The sequence below is a fragment of the Glycine soja genome, chromosome 14 (genome assembly GCF_004193775.1).
Source record: "Glycine soja cultivar W05 chromosome 14, ASM419377v2, whole genome shotgun sequence".
NCBI lineage: Eukaryota > Viridiplantae > Streptophyta > Magnoliopsida > Fabales > Fabaceae > Glycine > Glycine soja.
This window is the reverse complement of record NC_041015.1, coordinates 4,769,096-4,776,061: the sequence shown is the minus strand read 5'-3', so window position 1 is coordinate 4,776,061 and position 6,966 is coordinate 4,769,096. Positions and strand designations below refer to the sequence as shown.

Here is a 6,966-nt window from a genome sequence, read left to right as displayed (position 1 = left end):
ATATTTATTAGCACAAATCGAAGTTGTAGAAAAGAACTAACATCCTTTGTCATTACACTGTAACACTAACCACGAACTACCAACGAACCACCGCGGCAATGCACCTCGACCAAACCAGCCACAACAAAAAAGGAGGAGCTCCACCAAAACAAAACAAAAATGAATGGTGTATGAAGAAAATAAAGAACAAACATAGGAAGAAGAATAAGTTAACATGGGTAATTTTGGAATTTTAAAAAAAATGTTGAATGTAGAAGTATGTACGGTATAGGAAGAAAATCTCATATTTCAAATGCAACATGTTCCACTTCATTTGTATGTGATGGAAGCCAGATGTCTCCCACATCTGTGATTTCTGTAACCACAGATTTGGGCTTAGGAATGTGCTCCTCTCCTACCAGCAATCAATCTAAGAAACCTTCCACTCAATATACAATGGAGCCTCCAAAGGAAATCTCAAGTTCATTTTCTTCAAAGTTTAATGTTGCTGATGGAAATATCTTGAAACATCCATCCCAGCATTTAACCTTTTTTTTTTTTAAAAAAAAGACTTTTGGGGACACGTTGATGCAAGAAATCCCTAAATTCTTTTTGATGTCCTTACCAAGAAGGTTAGCTGGCAAGATGAAGCCTCAAGTGTTATCAGCAGAACAATAGCTGGCTGCCATGCAAAAAGGGTTGGAGCAAATCAAAGGGGTGATGTGTGGATGAATTTTGTGGGGCCTGATAGGAATGGTAAAAAGAAAGTTTCTGTTTCTCTAGTTAAGTTCTTGTAAGGAAGCCGGGATAATTTTTTTATGTGGATCTTTGTTCTGAAGAAATGAGAGGATGCAATGTGAAATTCAGAGGGAAGACTACTCTTGATTTTATTGTGGGTGAGTTTTGCAAGAAACGCTTCTCTGTGGTCTTCCTTGAAAATGTAGACAAGGCTGATGTGTTGGTTCAAAATAGTTTGTCCCAAGCCATCAAGACCAGAAAGCTTATTCACTCACACCGAGAAGTTGGTGTAAACAATGCAATATTTGTGACTTCTTTCTCTGGTCACCAAGCAAAGGATCCTTACAACTATTCTGAGGAAAGAATAGCAAAGGTAAAAGTGACGCCTATCAAAATAGCAGTTGAACATGTGAGTGGAGACATCAGAAGCCAAAGAGTTAGTGTGGCTGATGGTTCAATAGAGAGAATTTCCAATCTAGTTTTAGTAAATGAACGTAAGTTCATTGGTCAAATGAATTTTATGATCAGCATTTAATCTCAGACACGGCTAAAACAGCACACACAAAATCAAATTGGTATTTAGATTTGAATCTTCCAGCTGAAGACACTGAAATGGAAGATGGAAACTTGGAACATGCCTCAACTGAGAACCAAAACCTTTGGTTGCAAGATTTGTATGACCAGGTTGATGAAACAGTGGTTTTTAAACCTTTTAATTTTGATGAACTTGCGGATAGAGTGGTGAAAGTTATGACAAGTAGCTTCCACAAAACTATTGGATCAGAGTGTGCATTACAGATAGTGTCAGAAGTCATGGACCAATTGCTTGCAGCTGCATATGTCTCAGACAGAGGTAAAGACAATGAAAATTGGGTAGAAGAAGTTCTCTGTGGAGGATTTACAGAAGTACAGAGAAGGCACAACCTTACTGCTAGTTCCATTGTGAAACTTTTTACATGTTCGCATCAAGCATCAAGTGAATACCTTCTTCCAAGTATTACAATGGAATGAATTCCTGTTAGAAAATGTTGCTCCAATTTGGATGTATAATTTAGCTGTAGCACATAGTTAAACTTATTCTAGCCAACACAACTATAATTTTTCTGTTTTTTTTTAATCTAAATGACAAAGTTATAATTGCAAATACTATGTAATACTCAGCTAGTGGTTTGTGTGATTTTCCTTGCATAGTAAAATCAATAATCTTCTTTATACTGAAGGAAAAATATAATCAAATGTCTTCTAGAATCTTGTAACAAAAAAATACCCCTATTTCGATCGACAATTTTCTGCCGTTCGACTTTTAAAAGTGAAACAATTGAACCAAAGACTAGTCGCTAGCCAAAGGACATTAAATCATGAATGAAAGGGATAAAATGGTATGCAGTAATATGAAATGAAATCTGCTTGATTATTCTCTTATTCATTCTAACCCTTTTTCCCCTTGTATGCTTGTACAGAGCGAAAAATCTTAAAATTTGAATAATTTGATACGTATTTTTTTTTTAAAGTAATGATGTGTATATAATAAACAAGGAGGGCACTGAAGCCTTACAACAACAACAATGTACAAGATGTGATACTTGTTTGAGATCATAGATAAAAACTTTTTTCTTACTTAAAAATATTTTATTTATTAAAAAGTTTATGGTTAATGTTTAATAAGAAATATTTGTTATTTTAAATCATTCTTTATTTTAATATTTTACACATGAAAATAATTTTTTCATTAGTATATATAATCCAATCATTTTTAAATATATTTAATAAAATTTAACTTTCACTATTTTATTAATAAATTTAAAATAGGGATAATGATACAAAATGAAATTTTATTATAATTTGATTCAATATTAATATAATTACCTATTTTCTGAGTGATTGAAGTTCACATCTTAAAAAAAGTTTTCAAGGTTAAATGATTCTTAAAGTTTTATGCGAAGTTTTTAATTAGGCACTTATAATTTAAAAACTCTTAATAATATTCTTAGAACAAACATTTTTATGTGCTAAGAAATAACATTCTTAGATATAATATTTCTAGGATGTGATTTCCAAAAATGTAAGAAGATTCCATTAAATAAACACTCTCATATAGTCAGGTAGTCACATATCTTTTTTTTTTTTACTGAATATATCTTTCTTGTCTTGTAATAAGTGTTTTATGAATTTTTATGTCAAATTAAATCCATTGTTCTCTTTAATTGGTCATCAACCCAAGAATGATTTTAAATTTCCTTAATTATTTTACTCAATACTTAAATTTCCACAAATTAATGTTACATATAATAATATATTTCTAAATCATCAATAAATTAACATCGATTAAAATAATTTAAAAATAAAATATAAACATTTATATATATATATATATATATATATATATATATTTATAAATGTATAATTTACGAGATATTTATTAGTCATAAGAAAAAATATTAAATGCTATTTTCATTTTTAAACGGAGTGGATTGATTAACCTCATTAAAAAAATGAGCAGCTTTCATTTTCAAACTCGTGCTGTTTGACAAAATTTTCACTTATTTTTAAAAATTATTTCTGGCGTGCGTGTTAGAAACAACTGCCTCAAAAACACTTATTTTTAGTTGCAAGTGACGGACCAACTAAAATCATGTTTGTCCACTTGACACGCACTGAAGTTACCCCTTATGTCTCCAAATTCTTATGCCTCGTCTTCCCCGCCCAAAGTATAATTAATATCATTCGCCAATTGGCAATTTTATAACCTCTAGGGAATTTCAGTCAAAGAGCTGTAAGCTGCAACAAATTTTTTGGTAATATACTCTTTGAGACTTGTAAAAGAGCTTGTAACAGTTTTTTTTTTTATCTTGTGAGAATCGAAAACAGTTTATCCAGATAATTATGAAGAATTAAGAAAGTAATATGAATTACTAGGTGAATAAGTGAATGTCTGTGTGCATGAGTTCTAAAAATGGTACTTCCTTCATTTAAAGATGATCAATGTTTTAACATTTTAAACTTTTAATGGAAAGGATAAATTAAAATTTTCTCTCTAAAAGTAAACAAAAGAAATAAAATTATCTTGATGAAATATGTCATGCAATATGAGTACTGTAGAAAATTTATATTAAGGAGGGGCATGTCCCCATGGAAAACTACAAACAAATATTTCGAGGCATAAACAATCCTATAAAATCTTTCAGCAGAAACTGAAGGCAATCTGCAAGTGGATTACAAAGAAGATTTAAGCCAAGGTCCTCTTTGTGAGCTTAACCGGCTACATGATCTACTAACTAACATATGGATCTCCCTAATCCTACACATGTAGTATGAGTTCCTAATCCTTATTAACTCAGTGACGAATTGCTTTCACTGTAGAATTAGAACATGGTAGAGAATTCATTGTAAAATTAAGTTTGAAGTAAAAATAATTTTGTCAATAGATCAAAAATCTTATTTTTATATTTATTTTATTTTTATCCGTTAAATTTATTATCATATTTTCAACTGTAAATCAACATCCATATCTCGAGATCGAGCTAAGACATAAGTACTAACAAACCGGACCACAACACATGCATGTGAATCACATTCCACCAATTCTTTTTTCTGGCAACTACATTATATTCCATGTTCTTTCCAGGCCTGTATAAAGACCCCACAACGACCAAAAGAGTTGAAGAATTCAAATTAATGTACATTGAATATATACATGCAATATGTATATTGGATATATGAATGTAGCCGATTAGCCACTTAACTAACGACATCATCACTTTTAATTCATATAAACTAAAATTAATCAATAGACCAACATAACTAATTAAAGAGTCTTACTAGCTAGTACTTTTAACATAATTCAGCCGGCAATGCAAACAGGAAGTTAACACATTAGTTGTGATTTTTGAATTAGGTTGAAGTTGAACCCCGGTATACATTCTAACTTAATTTGTCCAACATGATAGTTACCACCCTTAATATAAGCCATTAAAATTTGGCCACTCGATCCGTGCATGTGCACTGTGTTCCCAGTAGGGTATGTAAAGAGCTTTTTCCTATTAATTACTTACATCTGGTGACTGACTTCTCTAATGTGATTGAATGGCTAAATTTTAGACAATGACAAGAGCAAACCGTTTATCCAATGTACATTATTTTTTTAAGGGTCTCGCGGGCTAATATTTTTAGGCCAGTTAAAGAATTAAAAAAAATATTTATCGTCTAAATTATAGAACATAAAAAAAATTATGAATAACAATTTTTTATCTTTCAATAAAAATATTTTTACTTTAAATTTTTTAATTAATATTTTTAGGACATTGATTAATATTTATCTTTTTTAATGAACTATTATCAACAAGAAAAATAGCAACACAATTTTTATAATTGATTGAAATTTATTAAAAATTATAATTTTTATAGGTTTCACTTGTTATTTAATGAATTTTTTTATTTTATAATTTTAAATAAATTTTAATCAATAATAAAATGTGTCAGAGGAAATGTGTTAGAGAATATGTTAATGAGATTTGTTTTTATCACCAATAATGAAATTTTAAACTAACCTCTTTCTCTTCGTTGAGATTGATATGTAATCAAAAGGGACGAAAATTATGTCTAATATGTTGTTAATATATGGCAGTAGCGCTACCTTTTCAAACTTCGCGTCGGCACCTACCTAGCACCTCTATTAGAATTATTAGAAATAAATACTTCACGACATAATGGACGAAAATATAGTTAATCAACATATCGCTTTCATGTCTTAATTTTCGTTATTAAAGGTACTTAATCTGCCACTTGTTCCATCACACAAATGGAACAAATTGTGTAGGGAAAGATCAGAATCCAAAGAAGGTAATACTTTTCTTACTTGACAAGACGAATGAAAGGTTTTACCCCACATAAACGACGGCTTGGATAACCATGCATTGTTTGTCCCTCAATTTTATGCCATGATGCCGACATTAAACTACCATTCAGAGTTCATCATGCAGAGGCATTAGAATGCTAGTTTAGTTCTCGACCCTGCACGTTAGGAAGAAATACTATGAATCACGGGAATGCTATGCTGCTGCTAGCTACAGTCATTATGAATTAGATATGCTATGTTCTCTTCTGTCTTTGGGAACCATTTGGAATCCAACAAAGTAAAGAAAGAAATTAGAATGGCATAAATGAAAGAAATAAATAATACTAATGAAAAGGGCATGGTCAACTCCACACACTGCATCCTCTTCTCCCAATCTTAGTTCTTTCCAATTAAGTTTGTAAATATGTTCCATTTGTGGATAGGTATAGTTGAATTTTAATGTAGTTTAATTTCATCGTTCCACAAGCAATATATAACAGCAAAACTTGCTCACTTGATATGTAATAAAATGTATTAATTAAATGCATATTTGATTTTCAAGTAAAAAAGTACTTTTTGAAATAAAAGTAATTTTTTCAAATGATCATAATTATTTTATTTTTGTATGTTGGATTTGTATTAGAACACCAAATTCAAAGATTTCAAATCATGTCAACGAAAATTGATTCAATTGATAGGAATAGGATAAAAATGCATTAATTTAATAATTTTGGTTCTGTTTATCTTATTTTCCATAAATAAAGTTGTAGTATTAGTTACTTGTTAAATCCTTGAATGACTTATAAAACACAAAACAAGCGTGAAAGATTATTTTTCCCATTGAAACAAACGTCCGTCAAACGTTAAACTGTATTCTAGAAAAATCAAATACACATTAGTAAATGATAATATAAATTTCTGTAGAAGTTTGTGGCATATCTTTGCCTCTTTAAATAATTTATTAAAAAGAAAAAGTTTCGAACCAATATAATTAAACGATCCTATCATGTGTACGTAATCCCAAATGAGCAATTCCAGATTAGGGTGACTCACTGCCACTATGAGACAACATGAGTGGCCTTTTTAAAAGAAATCAGACAAAGCGTGTCACTATATGTACAGTTTCAAGCACGTGACTAAAAAATGGTTGTGATTTGGATTTTTTTATGATGAAAACCTTAATAAATAGTTGACAATACTGACTTTTGAGCATGATGGGGCTCTAGAATATTCAACACAGTTACACTTGTTTTGTTGTGAGATAAAGCTCATTCGATCGTGACAAGAATTTATTAGGCAAGCATGTGGGTTTTAATTTAAGAACAACTTTTGTCAATACTAAGTTAGGAGCAGTTAATTAATAACTCACCTTGTTGAGCAGAGGTTTAACATTGGATACTAGATTTTTTATTTAT

The 6,966-nt window shown here is 30.4% G+C and overlaps 1 pseudogene; it reads left to right on the top strand.

The window, feature by feature from the left end:
- The first annotated feature begins 258 nt into the window (after nt 1–258).
- Nucleotides 259–1,728, top strand: LOC114385263 (annotated as a pseudogene).
- The last annotated feature ends 5,238 nt before the right edge of the window (nt 1,729–6,966 follow it).